Raw genomic sequence first — 18,040 nt, 5'->3', positions numbered from 1 at the left:
GCTGCAATTTGACTCTTTTGCTATTTTGAATAGGATGAAAACTAACATAGTAGGTACCTAAGAGACAATATATTCTAAGTGAAGAATGAAATACACTATCTTTATGCCCATGTCCACCTGATAGTTTTAAAAAACAACTATCTTAGTACTTCCAAGACAGTCTTAACATGAGAAAAAAAAATAGGATTATTGGTAAATTCTGCATTTCTCCAAACTACGTAGTTTCCATGAAGGGATCTTGGTCTCTCTGAATTTTTCTGTACTTTCTAAGAAATTAAAATCTGGGGATATCAACAATTGCCATGCTAATCTATGAATCTTGCAAGATTATTGTAGCAAATTAGAAAATATTCTTGTAAACTGTAAAGCACTTTATAGACATTAACTAAAACAAATAAAAATCTCCCCTTCTTCAAAGATGAAGCCTTTCTTCTGTTCTTTTTTTCTTTCTGAGACCAGTGCCTGCCAATGAAGTTTGATTCATTTGTAACCCATATGTAGTCTGGGTATGAAAGTCAGATTTGAATTAAGATGTGTGCTGATTTAAAATCAATTCAGTAAAAAGATGACAGCTTTAAGCATTGAAATTACATCCAAATGTTGGCTCTACCACTTGCTAACCATGTTGGGGAATTTACTTTGCCCCTTAGAACATCCGTTTTCTTCATCTGCAAAATGGAAACAATGGCTAAATTAGATTTTATGTAATGTACCTGGTATGTAGTAGATTCTCAGTAAACTGTGCTTCTTTTTCTTATGACAATTGTCATATTGGATCTTGAGATGTACCTTGTAGAGCAGAATCTCCATTATCCTTGTTGTTATGCTTGGTATGTGTGTGTGTGTTTAAATTAAGTTGTCATAATTGTAATTATTACAGTTTATGGTAACTTAAAACATGCTTTTCGGTTATTCCTAAAGACTATTTTTTATTTTGCTCAAGTCTTTTAAATTTTATTTAGAAACAGGAATTCTGTGTTGCCTTAATATGCCTAATATATTCCTCAATTTCATCTATCTTTGAGGGTAAGTACATTTTCTGCATCCCATCAAAATAAGTGATCTCAAAAGAATTGGTGGCCTAAGAGTCCTTTAAACTAGGACTGTCCTTAAAAAATCTGGGAGATATGGTACCGGTAGATAAATTTACACAGCAAAGATTATGTCTATTTTTATTTGTCATTTTAATCACAATAATGCCAGTTACAGTGCTCTCTGTATATAAATTTGCGGAGTAAATGAGAGAAGAAATGACTCCCAGTATTTCAGATGCTGGCATGCAGTTTCCCCTTTATGTCTCAAATAATCATGTCATGGTAAAGAAGGCTGGAAACTGTAGAGCAGGAAATGAGATAGTATATGTTAGAAGGAATAATCACAGATAGAATACTAGGGGGCAGAGGATGTAGGTAGAAATATAGGTCCCGTCACTTTATAGCTGAATGAACTTGGGCAACTTACTTGACCGACTTGGGCCCCAGCTTCTTCATAAAATAGCAGTAATAATAATTCCTTATTTTAGAAGTGTTGCAAGTATTATGTAGGGGGTCCATGGTGATTTAATACGGTGATGTAAGCAAAACTTCAGCATAGCACAGAGTAAGTAGGCAGCAAATCATAATATAACAATTATTTTCTTGATAAAAGAAAGTTTGCCTTAGTGAGAGCTGTGTTGGGTAGAACTCTATTTACATGTTAAGATTCTCCACTTCCATGCAAGCCACCAACATGAATTTCTTTTGAGACCTAGGGGAAGACATGAATGAGTATCTCCTGGGAGAATATCTGCAAGCTGCCTGTGAGACATGTCAATCTGACTTTGAAAAGCTGTGAGGTCACCCTACATTAGTTACATTCCTTAGCTTTCTGAACTAAGAAACCTGCCTCCGTGATAGTTAAGCTCTACCAGTGTGCTAATTTTACGTTTTTTATTAGTTATGGTTCATGAAAATAATACTAACATGTAAGATTTATTTGAACATGTTTCATGCAGATAATGTGGGACTGAGAAATGCACTAATGCAGTAAGACGGAGTTTTACTGAAAGTGGGGTAACTTCATCCAATAGTATTCAAACACAGTCAATTACCTTTGTGCCATTAGTACTCTACACATTATTTGCCTGAGTCTCAACTAAAAAATCCTGTCCAGCCTAATGATAATCTTCTTCTTCACTTTAATTTTTCTCTGAACTTCCTAGAGATATGTCACTATACCCAGACACTCCAAAAGAGCTTCCTCGTTCATTGTATTTATTTGTTTTCCATTTGCTGGGATCTTCCATCTTTTCCTCTACCACTTTATGTGAGCATTAATTATTCTTTTTTCCAAAGAATACCTGTAAGAGCAATGTGTGACCTGATCTTATGACATCACATCAACAATGGGAAAACTTCTATTATACTCTCCCCAGATTATTCAATTAAAATTTGTTTAAAAATTGTTTTAAAAATTGAGTACTTTTTACATCAGACACCAGGGTAAGGATTCAGAAGTGAATGAGATAACTCACTTTTTAAAAGAGGATCGTAAACAGACGGCTCTCATGGTGCCATATTCTTACCCCTGTGTCTGTTTCCTAGAGCTGCGGTAACAAAGCACTGGAAGGCTTAATTGTACCGTTTTACTCTCTGACAGTTCTTGAGGCCAGACTTTTGAGGTCAAGGTGTAGTCGAGCTCTGCCCTCTGAAGGAGCTAAGGGAGGATCTATTCCAGGCCTCTCTCCTACCTTGTGGTATTTCCTTGACTTGCAGCAGCTTAACTGCAGCCTTTTCATGGGGTTCTCCCTCTATGCATTTCTGGTGTCCAAATTTTTCTGTTTTTTTTTTCTTTGAGTTATATCCATAGGTTTTTGGGGAACAGGTAGTATTTGGTTATGTAAGTAAATTCTTTAGTGATGATTTGTGAGATTTTGGTGGACCCATCACCTGAGCAGTATATACTGAACCTAATTTGTGGTCTTTTATCCCTCACCCCCTTTCCACCCTTTCCCCCTGAGTCCCTAAAGTCCATTGTGTCATTCTTATAGCTTAGCTCCCACTTATGAGTGAGAACATCCAGTGTTTGGCTTTCCATTCTTGAAGTACTTCACTTAAAATAATAGTCTCCAATCCCATCCAGGTTGCTACAAATGTCATTAATTCATTCCTTTTAACAGCTAAGTGGTATTCCATTATGTGTGTGTGTGTGTGTGTGTGTGTGTGTGTGTGTGTGTGTGTGTGTGTCTCCAGGTCTTCTAAATCACTTCTCCCCTGCATGAAAGGAAATAACACAGAATTTAATCTATGACTTACTATCAGAATGCCAAACTTCAGGTAGATGTAATTCCAAGAAAGGAATCCTGTCCTATAACATGTATAACAACTGCAAGCAAATGTTTCTGAGACCACATGTAGGTCTGATAGGAAGACAGAGTTACATAATGGATTAGCAATGCCTGCAAGTCACAGAGGTGTTACGGGCTGAATTGTGCCCACCTCCCCCAATCCATCATATATATAAATATGTATGTTGTATATATGTATGTGTTGTGTATATATGTGTGAGATATATATGTGAGATATATGTGTGTATGTGTGTGTGTGTGTCTGTGTGTGTGTATCACCATTTCTTTATCCACTTGTTGGTTGATGGGCATTTGGGTTGTTTCCACATTTTTGCATTTGCAAATTGTGCTGCTATAAACATGCATATGCAAGTGTCTTTTTCGTATAATTACCTCTTTTCCTCTGAGTGGGTATTCAATGGTGGTAATGCTGGATCAAATGATAGTTCTACTTTTATCTCCACACTGTTTTCCTTTGTGTTTGTACTAGTTTACATTTCCATCAGCAGTGTAGAAATGTTCTCTATTCACCACATCCATGCCAACATCTATGATTTTTTTATTATGGCCATTCTTGATAAGGACACCAGTCATATTGAATTAGGATGCCTTGATGACCTCATTTTAATTTCATTACATCTGTAGAGACCTTATCTCCAAATAAGGTCACATTCTGAGGTACTGAGGGTTAGGACTCCAACATATCTTTTCTTGGGTGGGGAAAGGTGGGTATCATTCAGCCCGTAACACCTCTGTGACTTGTGGGCATTGCTAATCCATTATGTAACTCTGTCTTCCTATCAGATCTATATATGGTCTCAGAAACGTTTGTTTGCAGTTGGTACACATGATGTAAGACAGAGGATTCCTTTCTTGGAATTACATTTGGCATGCGGAAGGTAAGTCATAGCTTAAGTTCTGTGTTATTTCCTTCCATGCAGGGGATAAGTGATTTAGAAGACCTGCATTCACCACTGTTCTCTGTATGAACAAATGGCTTGACTTTGTTGGGCATCAGATTCTGATTTTTAGGAAGTGAGTATTAAAACCTACTAAGAAAATTTTTGTGCAGATTGATCAAAATACCCCAACTAAAGGTGTAGGTACTTCACAGACAATCATGTAACACAAATCTCACCTTTCTCCTATACTCAGTAGTTACTTTTTTTTTCCTCAGGGGAGGTGAACTACAGAAATGAAGAGTTCCTCCTGCTATTTTACAGAAAGGGGAAATAAAAAACCAGAGATTTATAAATGACTTTTCCAGAAAAAAAGATCCAAGCTGATATACTGCAATAGTTTTTTGGTTGATAACCTTGAGAGAAATAATCCATTTATTTTTGTTTTGCCAGTTAATAGAGCAAAATTCTCAGTACTGAAAATAGGATGATAATAAAAGAGATTATTTTAGGATTTGTTTTCAAAAGCTCAGCTGTTTGACAAGACGCTTATATGGTAAGGCCCCAGACCTTTCATTGGGTTGAATGTTGCTTCACATTATACAGGTTTCTTTGTTAACTCTAGCACTAATTTTATCTCTAGCAGGCTCTATCTACCTCCTTGTGCTCATTAACACTATTTACCTTTTAATCCTGATGCCTTAATGATTTTAAGTAAAATTTATGTATCTTAAAAGTTCATCTCAAGCCGGGCATGGTGGCTCACGTCTGTCATCCAGTACTTTGGGAGACTGTGGTGGGTGGATCACTTGAGGTCAGGAATTCAAGGCCAGCCTGCTCAAAATGGTGAAACCATGTCTCTACTGAAAAGACAAAAAATAGCCAGACATCGTGGTGGGTGGGTGCCTGTAATCCCAGATACTCGGGAGGCTGAGAGAAAAGAATGGCTCGAACCCAAGAGGCAGAGGTTGCAGTGAGCTGAGATCATGCCACTGCACTGTAGCCTGGGCAACAGAGTGAAACTCCATTTCAAAAAAAAAAAAAGTTCATCTCCAATAACAAATTTCTTATTAAAACCATTTGGTTCATCTCTTATTAGATACAATCTGACTTGACAGCTACTTTGGGGGACCTTTTTGGGATGTGTTGACTCATTTGTAAACACAGGAATGTTTGCATCCTTTTGAGCTATATATTTTGATATAGCTCCATGTTTTCTTGCTGCTAACTGGAGGCTAAATATGTTTGTGCCCACAATTACAAAATTAGGAAAGTAGTGTTCATCTTTAAGCCCAAAGCCATTGAGGAAGCTGTGTAGTATAATCAGCAAAGATCAGATACATCCTTGTCACATTGACCTCCAGAAGCTAAGAAATATGTTATTTTGCCCCTCACCATCTTCTCATCCAAAATAAGACTCTTAGAAATTCAACTCATTTTGAATCTTCAAGTGAATTATACCTAAGACTGAGAAAAAAAAGAATTCTACCTCAGGTCTTTTATTTGTTTGAATGTCTTTACAGTGATGCTTTTGGAAAGATCAATGGCAATTTGAGGGAAGAATGCACAGCTGTGTGGCCAACTGTGTTGTTGATCTTAAATCTGAAGGCCTCTTCAGGTTCCATCTGGGGCTGACATTTAACTTGACCTTCTCAGGACAAGAGGTTAATTTCTGAAGTATTAGAATTATGGAGATTAATTTGTGAAGCTGATTGTAATTAAGACGCTTCTGGCTTTTGCATCTGGGCTGGATACAGCAGACATTAATGACGGTAATCCATTTTCTCCCAGGGATGACTGAGGTCCACAGTTTTAAGCTTAACCAATTTATTTTTTGTTTTCCTCTTTTTACACTCTTAGAGAAAGAATTGGTGACCTGTATAAACATAATGTTCCCTCTCACCAGAGACGGAGAAGTCAACCAAAGATATTACTGCAGAATGTAATGAATACATTCCTCCCTCTTATGTTTGCTGTAATAATTATTACAAGAGCTTATTCTTGAGGCAGGCTCTGTGCTAAGCCTGCCTATGTTTTATTTAATCTTTTCAAGAATCATATAAGATAGGGGATCTTACTACCTCAATTTTGTGAATAACTAGGGAAGTTAAATATCTAGGGGAGGCCCCAGTTATAGAGATTTTTCATTTAATTGAACAGAGCTGGGACCTGGGCATTTATTTTTCTAAAGCTCTGTAGGTGATTCTAACGGGTAGCTAGGGTTGAAATCCACTGTTCTAAATAAGCAATTACCTATAAAATAGAAATGGTCCAATATAAGAAGAAAGATAAAAATTATGTACTGTGGCTAATGGTTGCTTTTCTTTTCAGGACCAGTGAGTCAGGTCACAGTCAACATTCATTACCCATTCCTCTCTCAAAAATAAATTAACAACAAAAAAAGAAATAAACTTCAGAGTTGGTTAGAGGGTATTGATGTTGAATTGACTAGTTCATTTTCTAGAACCCTATTAATTTGGTCTAGTGCCTTTGACATGTACTTACAAAGTTCCAGCATTCTCATGACTTGTGATTTATTGCTTAGCTATACCAATACCAAAGGTGGACATGAGGTATCCCTACTAGTGGACCATTACTTGGACAGATTACAGAGCCTTTTCAGTTCTTAGAACTTGCCCAACTTCATTATGTTCTGTAAGTTTTTCAAGGGTCCAGTGGTCTCACAAGCAATCTGGTTTATTTCCTTTTCTTCCCCTCCCTCCTATTCTTCCTCTGCCTTCCAGAGATATTTTGTCTAAGAAGTTAAGCTGAAAGGGACAGATTTATAAAATAGAGTAAAATAAACTACAGCTCCATTGCACCTCTTTGTTTTGCAGTACGCTCCAACTCAACCCTTACGAAGTGCCCTTGTTTGTCTTTTTTAATCACTGTTGGTTTAAAGTCTGTTTTGTAAAAAGAATACATACCTTTTTATTCATAATCATATAACAGTTAAAGGTTTTAGAGGTGAAATTCTTAGATTTCCTTTCTTGAGAAACGTCTATAACAGGTACTGCTAATGTCTGTTTATCTCTTTTGTTTGTAGGCTTCATGGTGATAGTAATAGTTTTGTTTATTAAAAATATCCCTTTAATTTAAAATATTGAATTCTTATGAAAGTGACATTGACTATTTTAACTTATATCTCTGGCAATTGAATGAATATTTGCACTTTTGAATAATCAGAGGTACCTACCACCAACTTGTTGCTGGCACCACCACTCCACTGAAGTGCTTTTCATGGCACCCCCCAGTTGGAGTATTGTTGTCAGCACACTGGGAGCACCTCCGCTCCTCCAGCACAGCAGGTTCTTAACTTTGAGGGATCAGAGAAAAAAACTGCAGGGCTGGGCCCAGCCGCAAAGGATTGGAGGATGCAGCCCAGCAGTGCTGAACTGATCCTTGGTCCCCTGAAATAATCCAGAAATGAAACCAACAGGTACTGCTAATGTCTGTTTATCTCTTTTGTTTGTAGGCTTCATGGTGATAGTAATAGTTTTGTTTATTAAAAATATCCCTTTAATTTAAAATATTGAATTCTTATGAAAGTGACATTGACTATTTTAACTTATATCTCTGGCAATTGAATGAATATTTGCACTTTTGAATAATCAGAGGTACCTACCACCAACTTGTTGCTGGCACCACCACTCCACTGAAGTGCTTTTCATGGCACCCCCCAGTTGGAGTATTGTTGTCAGCACACTGGGAGCACCTCCGCTCCTCCAGCACAGCAGGTTCTTAACTTTGAGGGATCAGAGAAAAAAACTGCAGGGCTGGGCCCAGCCACAAAGGATTGGAGGATGCAGCCCAGCAGTGCTGAACTGATCCTTGGTCCCCTGAAATAATCCAGAAATGAAGCCAACTGAATAAATCCAACTTACAACAATCAAAGCCTCAAGAGCCTCAGAGAATATAAAAGCCAACAGCTCCATCCAAAGGCAAGGACCTTCAAATATTAAAGAAACATCAGCTGAGACAGAGGTAAAAGATCCAGGGCAAGAACTCTGGCAAAAATAAAAGCCAGAATGTTTTGTTACCTTCAGATGACCATACGAGCTCCTGAACAATGGTTCTTAACCAGACTGAAGTGGCTGAAATAGAATTCAGAATCTAAATGGAAATGAAGATCATTGAGATTCAGAAGAAAGTTCAAACCCTGTACAAGGAAATCAATAAAATTATACAAGAGTTGAAAGATAAAGTAGCTATTTTAAAAAAGAACCAAAGTAACCTGATAAAGCTGAAAACACACTATGAAATGTCACAATACAATTGGAAGTATTAACAGAAGAGTAGACCAAACCGAGGAAAGAAGCTCAGAGCTTGAAGACCTGTTCTGCAAGTTGACTCAGAAAAAAAATAAAAAGGAATAAAGATGAACAAAAACTCTGTGAGAATTATGGGATTATGTAAAGATTCCAAATTTATGACTCATTAGCATCCCTGAGAGAAAGAGAGAGCAAAGTTGGATATTGTCCTTGAAAATTTCTTCAATCTCACTAGAGAAGCTGACATTCAAACTCAGAGAATGCAGAGAACCACTATGAGATACTATACAAGATGACTATCCCCAAGACACAAAGTCATCAGATTATCCAAGGTTGAAATGAAAGAAAAAAATAATGTTAAAGGTAGCTAGAGAGAAGGACAAGGTCACCTACAAAGGGAGCCCCATCGGGCTAATAGTGGACTTTTCTGCGGAAACCCTACAAACCAGAAGAGACTGGGGACCTATTTTCAGTACTCTTAAAGAAAAGAAACTCTAGTCAAGAATTTCATATCCAGGCAAACTCAGTTTCATAAGCAAAGGAGAAATAAGATCTTTTTTTCAGACAAGCAAATGCTAAGGGAATTATTTACTACCAGACTGGCCTTACATAAAGTTCTTAAGGTAGAGCTAAATATGGAAAGGAAAGACCATTACTGGCCACCACAAAACCACATGTAAGTACATGGACCATTGGCACTATAAAGCAACTGCACAATCAAGTCTGCATAATGGCCAACTAATGATGTGATGACAGAATATAATCTGAATATATCAATATTAACCTTGAATATAAACAGGCTAAATGCCTCAAAGGGCACAGAGTGGCAAGATGGATAAAGAAGCAAGACTCAACTATATGCCGTATTTTAGAGACCCATCTCACATGCACTGACACCCATAGGCTCAAAGTAAAGGGAAGGAGACAATTCTACCAAGTTAATGGAAAACATAAAAAAGGTAGTTACTATTCTAATTTCAGACAAAACAGACTTTAAACCAACAGTGATCAAAAAAGACAAAAAAGGGCCCTTTGTAATAGCAAAGGGTTCAATTCAAAAAGAAGAGCTAACTAACCTTAATGTACATTCACCCACCACAAGATCACTCAAATTGATAAAACAAATTCTAAGAGATTTATGAAGAGACTTAGATAACCACATATTAATAGTGGGAGACTTCGACACCCCACTGATGTATTGGACAGATCATTGAGGCAGAAAACTAAAAACTATTTTCAGGGCCTTGACACTTGACAAAGTGGACCTAAGGACAACTACAGAACTTTCCACCTCAAAACACGAAATATACATTCTTCTCTTCAACACATGGCACATACTCTAAAAAGACCACAAAAATGGCCATAAAACACTTCTCAGCAAATTTTAAAAAACCTGAAATTACACCAACCTCACTTTCAGACCACAGTGAAATAAAAATAGAAATCAATACTAAGAATTGCTCAAAGCCATAGAGTTACATGGAAATTAAACAACCTGCTACTGAATGACTTTTAGGTGAAAAATGAAATAAAAGCAGAAATTAAGAAATTCTTTTAATCTAATGAGGACAAAGATACAACATACCAGAATCTCTGGGACGTAGCTAAAGCAGTATTAAGAGATAATTTTATAGCAATAATTGCTCACATCAAAAAGCTAGAAAGATCTTAAATTAACACCAAATGTCACATCTAGGAAAACTAGAAAAACAAGAGCAAGGCAACCCTAAAGGTAGCAGAAAACAAGAAAATAGTTCAAATCAGAGCTGAATTGAATGAAATTGACACCATGTACAAAAATCATCTTAGTACAAATTAAGTACTTTGCTGTAAAACCAAAAACTATAAAAACTTGGGAGATAACCTAGTAAATACCTTTCTGGATATAGGCCCTGGCAAGCATTTCATGATGAAGATGCCAAAAGCAACCGCAACAAAACAAAAATTGACAACTGGGACCTAATTAAACTAAAGAGCTTCTGCATAGCAAAGGAAACTATCAACAGAGTAAACAGACAACCTTTAGGATGGAAGATATTTGCAAACTATGCATCTGACTAAGGTCTAATATCTGGCATCTATAAGGAGCTCAAATGAACTAACAAGCAAAAAACAACCCCATTAAAAAGTGGGCAGATGACATTAACAGTTTTCAAAAAAAGACATACACATGGACAACAAGCACATGAAAAAAATGTTCAGCATCACGAATCCTTAGAGAAATCAAATGAAAGTCACAATGAGATACCACCTCTCACCAGTTGTGATGGCTCTTATTAAAAAAGTTAAGAAAATAACAGATGCTGGTAGGTTACAGAGAAAAGGGAATACATACAGGGTGGTGGAAGTATAAATTAGTTCAGCCATTGTAGAAAGCAGTGTGACAATTTCTCAAAAACTTAGAACTACTGTTCAATGCAGCTATGCCATTACTGGGTACATATTAATACCCAAGGATTATAAATTATTCTACCATAAAGACACATGCATGCCTATGTTCACTGCAGCACTAATGACAATAGCAAAAGACATGGAATCAATGTAAATGCCCTTTAGCAGTAGACTAGATAAAGAAAATATGGTACTTATATACCATGGAATGCTACACAACCATAAAAAAGAATGAAATTGTGTCCTTTGCAGCAACATGGATGGAACTGGAGGCCATTGTCCTAAGTGAACTAATTCAGGGACAGAAAACTAAATCACACATGTTCTTACTTGCAAGTAAGAGCTAAACATTGATTACGCATGGCATAAAGATGAAACAATAGACAACTGGGGCTTATTTGAGAAGGACGGTTGTGGGGAATGTAAGAACTGAAGAGCTACCTACCAGGTACTATAGTCACTACCTGCGTGATGAGGTTCTTTGCATGCTAAACCCCAGCAACATGGAATTTACCCCTATAACAAACCTGCACATGTATCCCCTGAACCCACAATAAAAGTTGGAAGAAAAAAAATTAAAGGACTTATAAAAACCGAAATAATACATTCAAGTTAAAACAAACGTATTCAAGTTATACTAAACATATTAAGGTTAGTTAACGTGTAAATTCCCTGAGTTTTTTATTTCCTATTTTATGAGTTCTCTCATGGCCTCTGTACTCTACATTTTTTACAAAAGGCTCTACGTAGCATTGTGATTCAGAAAAGCACATCAACAATATCCTTTAGTACATGACTCTAAATGTTACAGAAAAACTTGGACAATGGACCGTGGTTATCATTGTACCAGGTAAGCATAGACCTGCCAATTAATAGGCATTCCTAGTTGATGTGATTCCATCTAAACCTACTTAAAAACTAAATTCTAAAACGTCAGAAATGTAAGGAAGCTTAGAGTTATTTAGATATTTGTCTCTAGCTGCCATTTTACAGTTAAGGAAACTGAGGCCCAGATGGTTTCTTGACTTTGACATAATCTTTTAGATGACAGAGAGGCTTGAAAAAGCTTGAGCCGCAGGCTAGGAACAGTCATTACATTTTATTATTTTGTGACTTAGAGGCATTGCCAGAGAGCTGCCCGAGCAAGTAAACTGATTTTACACCTGTGTGCACACACAAAACAGCAATTAGGAAACAGTGTGTAGCAGATTTTGACATGGATGAAATTATAGAACCAGTTACTTTTTATAAGTCAACTCATGACAGTCATTTCAAACAAAGACTCTAGAATCTATTCCTTAAGGATATGGTTGACAGAATGTCAGTGCATTTAAACCTCATTTCTGGAGATCATATTGGAGAGGCTGAGCTGAAGAGTAGATTGAAGATGTTAATTTAAATTAAGGATTTGTTATTTTAATGGTTGCTTCTTTTTAAAAAGTGTGCAGTTAAATAGCTTTTGCTTTCCAGTGAGTTGTAATCGAAGGAATGCCATTCTTGGTGCTCAGAGATATAAGCGCTAATCTTGTTTTTCTACTTTCTCCTGTTGTTTACTACTTGTAGGGCCTTGAGAAAATCACAGAGCCCTCTGGACCTCAGTTGACCTATGCCTTAGATGGGCATATTAATCTGTTTTCTCAAAGTAGAGAACAAGACTAAGTGATACCTTGAAAACCCACAAAATTTAGAAATCAATGAGAGAATGAATGTCAGGGGACTCATTCAAAAACGGGATACTCTTTGAAATGGAAGAAGAGTTAAGAGCCAGGAAAACCTAGGTTGAAATCTATCAGTAACCATCCTTATGGCCTTTGACCCCTCTGTGTTTGGGAAGAAAAACAGACTTAAAGAACCATTAAAGCTGAGTGATTGCAAGAAAATACCTGGTACCATGACCAGCATGCTTGCTAAGTCATCATTAAAATTAGTGGAGGCAGATAGTCTCATCTAAAGGCTGCATTCAGGCTTCCACTTCTGTCCATAAAGGAGCCTCTGTTACAGGACTTGCCCTCCTGTCAGAAACAAGCAGAAAGCTGAATAACTTACACAAATCAATGGTTTCTGAATATTGGATAGAAGGAAATACAGCACTGTGATTCATGAGAGAATGCAAACAAATCAGGGGAACCTTATGTTTAACTCAATTTTCTTCCTAGAGGTACCTGTGGCATGGGGAAGAAGAATCCAAACAAACCCTAGTGATCTCACTGAGGCAGAGATCAAAGTCTAGGGATGCTGAGACAATTAGAATTTGAGGTGAAGAGCACTGGATGGAAGGTAGTTGCACAGAGAGAGAAAAAGAGGAAGAGGGCACACCCTAGAGATCACAGCTATTATAAAAGTATGATCAGTAGGACTAAGGAAAATATGACATGTTGAGGTGAGAGAGAAAAAATATAAAAACAAACCAAATGATAGGAATTAAAAAAAATACACTACTTGAACTAAAACTGTTGCTGGATTAACAGTGGGTTAAACACTGCAGAAGACAAAAATGTGTGAACTTGAAAACACAGAAATAGAAGCTAATAAAGTGAAATATAGAGAAAATACTGAAGAAAGACCAAAGCTTCAGTAACCTGTGGGAAAATATCAAGCAGTTGAAGAATCTAGTGTGCAATTAAAGTCACAAAAGGGGAAAATGGAAAAAAAATGTAAATAAATTAGAGCAGAAAATTTTCAAATTCTTCAAGAATTTTCAAACACATTTTAAATTTTTCAGCAATACTGTGTTAAACACTGCAAAGTCACAGATTCAAAAATCTCAACAAAACTTTAGCAACATTAACACACACATACAATCCACACCAAGGCTCATAATAATAAAGCTTCTGAAAATCAGTGAAAAAATCTCAAAGCAATCAGAGAAAGATTTATACAGAGGAACAAAAACTGAGAATGACTGTGGACTTCTCATCAGAAATTGTGTAAACTGGAAACAAGGAAACAATACTTTTAAGATACTGAGAAAAAACCAGAAAATTCTATAACCAAAAAAAATGTCTGAAAAATGAAGGCAAATGAAGAATCTGTCACTTTGGATAAAAAAAGCAGGACCCAACTATATGCTGAATACAAAAAACTGACTTTAATTGTATATGCAGATATATAAAAATGGATTATGCTATACCATAGAAAAAGTAATAAGAAAATTGGAATAGCAATATTAATATGCACATAGATTTAAAAACAAGAAATATTAATGGGGATGATAGAGCATTTCATAATGATAAAGGATCACTTCTTCAAAAATACCTATAATCTGGAATACATATGCATTTAATAACAGCACCAAGATACATAAAGTAAAACAGAAATAAAAGAAATAGACAAATCTATGATTAGAGATAGAAATTTAAACCTTATTTTCTCTGTAACTCATAGAACATATAGAGAAAAAAATCTGTAAGGATATTGAAAATTTTATCAACATTGTAGATCAACTTGACCAAATAGATATTTATGGAATATCCCATCCAACAAGAGCAGAATATACATTTTTAAAAGTGCACATGGAATAGCCACTGTATTAATCTGTTCTCATGCTGCTAATAAAAATATACTTGAGACTGGGTAATTTATAAAGAAAAGGAGGTTTAATAGACTCACAGTTCCACGTGGCTGGGGAGACTTACAATCATGGCGAAAAGTGAAAGGAGAAAAGGCACATCTTACAAGCTAGAGAGTTTATGCAGGGAAACTGCCCTTTATAAAACCATCAGATCTTGTGAAACTCACTATTGGGGAGATTGGGGAGGGAAAGCATTAGGAGAAATACCTAATGTGGATGACGGGGTGATGGATGCAGCAAAGCACTACTACCATGGTACGTGTATACCTATGTAACAAACTTGCATGATCTGCACATGTACTCCAGAACTTAAAGTATAGTAAGTAAGTAAGTAAATAGACAAACTCACTATTATGATGAGAACAGCATGGGAAAAACTTGCCCCCATGATTCAGTTACCTCCCAGTGGGTACGTCCCATGACTTGTGGGGATTTGGGAGCTACAACTCAAGATGAGATTTGGGTGGGAACATGGCCAAATTATATTGGCCACCAACATAATTATGACTTTGGCCATAAAACAATACTTTTAAGGAGCAAAATAATGTGGAGTATTTTCCCTTACCAAAAAGTATTAAATTAGAAATCACTATGAGAAAAATATTTGGAATTTCCCTAAACATTTGAAAATTAAGCACTCATTTCTAAGTAATCTCTGAGTGAAAGAAAAATCATAAAAGAAAACAAAAATTGAACTAAATGAACATGAAAACAAAACTACCAAAATTTGTGAAATAAATCCAAATCAGTGCTTAGAGATACGTTTAATGGTGTTATATTAGAAAAGAAGAAAGATATCAAATAATAATTTGTTTGTATATTAAGAATCTAAAGAGAAGAAGATCAAGTTAAACCCAAAGTAGAAAAAAGAAAATAGTAAAGATATAAGGAAAAATCATTAACATAGAAAATACCCCAATAGAAAAAATTTTAATACAACTAAAAGCTGGTTCTTGAAAATATTAGTAAACTTGACAACAAATCTTAGCCAGAGTGATCAAGAAATGAGAGAAAATGCAAATTATCTGTATTAGGGATAAACATAGGAATATCATCACACACTCTACAGACAGTAAGAGGATGATAAGTATTATGACCAACAAACTGTATATCAATACATGTAACAGCTTAGATGAAATAGACAAAGTCTTTGAGAGAGACATGTTCATAGAAAGTGATTTCACAATAGGCTGAATAGCCCTATATCAATTAAACAAATTTGATTGCTAATTAAAGTAATTCCATTATTAAATGCAGTGTGGTATACTGGATTGGATATCCAGACAGAAAAAGGATGGTAATAAAAAAAATTGATGAAGTCTGAATAGTCTGTAGTTTAGTTAACGGTGAGGTACCCGTGTTAGTTTCTGACATGGTTATGTAAGATGTTAACATTAGGGCAGCAGTTCTCCACTAGGCATAATTTTGTCCCCTGGGGAACATCTCCAAGATCTCAAGACGTTTTTGGCTGTTACCATTGAGGGAACAGTGTTACCAGCATCTAAGGTAGAAGCCTAGGATGCTAGCGAAGATCTAGAGTATACAAGACAGTCTCCCACAACAAAGAATGATTTGGCATGAAATATTAATTGTGCCAAGGTAGGAAATCCCCACATTCAGGGACACTGTGTGAGAGGTGAATGGGGATGATGGACAGTGATTGCAACTGTTCTGTAAGTCTACAATTATTCTAAAATCAAAGTTTATTTTTAAAAATGCTTCCTCTAAAGAAAACCCCAGGTTCAGCTCGCCTCACTCATTAATGCTATCAAATATTTAAGAAGTAAATAATATCAATTCTGCTTCAAATTTCAAAATATATGAGGAAATATGTCTACCTGTGTTATGAGGCTGCTATGATCCTTCCTACCCTTCCTCTTTCTCATCCATCATTAAAAAAAATCTTTTTCTAAGTATATGGCCATTTTATTTCACACTGAAGGGTATTTTAATATAGAAAAGTGAGGATAACGACTGGACTTCTTCTCAGTTCTATTTTTCTCATTTTATTTTTGAGTTTACCATACCTAGACAACTCTGCCTCAGTAATGGGATCTTGGACCTGACCTATGGGGTGTGGGTTGGAGGATGGTGATATATGGTGGCTTTACATGTAGACATCTTTGGTCACGCATGTTCAGGCAGGTTCACAGAGGCAAGCACAGTCACTGCTCAGTAATTTGCTTTGAGCTAGATATCATATGTAACTAGATGACTTTTCTAGGTGCTTGGCTTCCTCAGCAACCACATATTGAACTTATATTAGTAGAGAAATAGAATTACGCAACGTCCACCTTTGGAAACAATATATCACTGTGAATGTCTCTGTTGCTCCTTGAAATCTTCCTGAATGTCATTGTGAGTTATGAAGTATTGGTACCCTGACTCACCCACCAGAAAAGCTCCTGATTTAGGACAAACAATTGTTATGTGAACCTTTTCTCTCCCCTGTGTCAGTTCACCAATTAGAAATCCAGAGCAAGGAAAAATTTGGCGTCTTCACTAACCTGGAAACTAGCAGTTTTCTCTGGAGACTTTAAGGGAACATGGGTTAATGGGAGCATTTCATTATCGGGTGAAATCTTGGCATGCTTGGGGACCAATTAGGGAACTCTTGAAGTCATTCCTCTCACAATCTAACAATAACTTCAATTATAATAATTTAGAAAATTGCATACTGTAGATATTGGCTCCCTAACTATTGATGAAATATTTTGCTCTATTTTATTAAAAATTTACATTTCACTGGAACATACCTATAATAGGAATGTGTTGTAAACACATTCACAAGGTATGGCTCAATGTCATGGCTTAACCTGATCCCTGTAGTTTCCTGCTGTTCTCATTACACTCAGCGCTAAAGTTGTTGGTTTAAGTTTCTTTCTCTCTCTCCTCCCTCCCTCTTTCCCTCCTTTCTCTTGCTTTCATTTTTCTCTCAGGGAAGGTCTCACTTTGTCAGCCAGGCTAAAGTGCAGTTGCACAATCACACTCACTGCAGCCTTGACTTCCCAGGCTCAGGTGATTCTCCCACTTCTGCCTCTGGAGTAGCTGGGACTCCAGGTGTGTGCCATCACACCCGGCTAATTTTTGTATTCTTTGTAGTCAGGGTTTCGCCATGTTGCTCTGGCTGCTGTCAAGTTTCTAGAGTCAAGCAATTTGCCCACCTTAGCCCCCCAAAGTGTGGTTTAAGTTTCTGAGTTCACCCTAATTCACTTCACATTCTCTTCTTATAGAAACTTGAGAAATTAAAGTTTTATTAATATTTTAAAGGAATGAGGGTATTTGAAAAACATGCAAAGCGGCACTCCCTGCACACAATCCTACAGAAAATATAAGCTCATATTTGTGTTGAAAAATAGTTTTGGGTTTGTCAGAATATTAGAAATCTCATGCTTGATTAATTAGAGACAGGGAAGGCAGGTGAAAGTCTACTAATGAGGATATATAAAATGAGGGATTGTAATATAGAAAATTATAAAAGTATTACTTAAAGTAGGAATTCAAGGAGGTCCTAAAAATGTTGGCTGAATGAATAAGTAAATATACTCAATCAATTTTGGTTAATACTTTTGATATTTTGGAT

The 18,040-nt window shown here is 36.3% G+C and overlaps 1 long non-coding RNA gene across 1 annotated transcript; it reads right to left on the bottom strand.

Moving 5' to 3' along the window:
• Positions 1 to 932: 932 nt before the first annotated feature.
• LOC119467541 lies at positions 933 to 8,410 on the bottom strand. The gene is made up of 3 exons (XR_005196078.1): positions 8,265 to 8,410; positions 4,464 to 4,537; positions 933 to 1,333 (listed from the first exon to the last, which is right to left on the bottom strand). It is a non-coding gene; the product is annotated as an uncharacterized LOC119467541 (long non-coding RNA).
• Between the last annotated feature and the right edge of the window lie 9,630 nt (positions 8,411 to 18,040).

This window comes from Cebus imitator, unplaced genomic scaffold (assembly GCF_001604975.1).
Source record: "Cebus imitator isolate Cc_AM_T3 unplaced genomic scaffold, Cebus_imitator-1.0 Scaffold302, whole genome shotgun sequence".
In the NCBI taxonomy this organism is placed as follows: domain Eukaryota; kingdom Metazoa; phylum Chordata; class Mammalia; order Primates; family Cebidae; genus Cebus; species Cebus imitator.
This window is presented reverse-complemented; position numbering and strand designations above follow the sequence as displayed.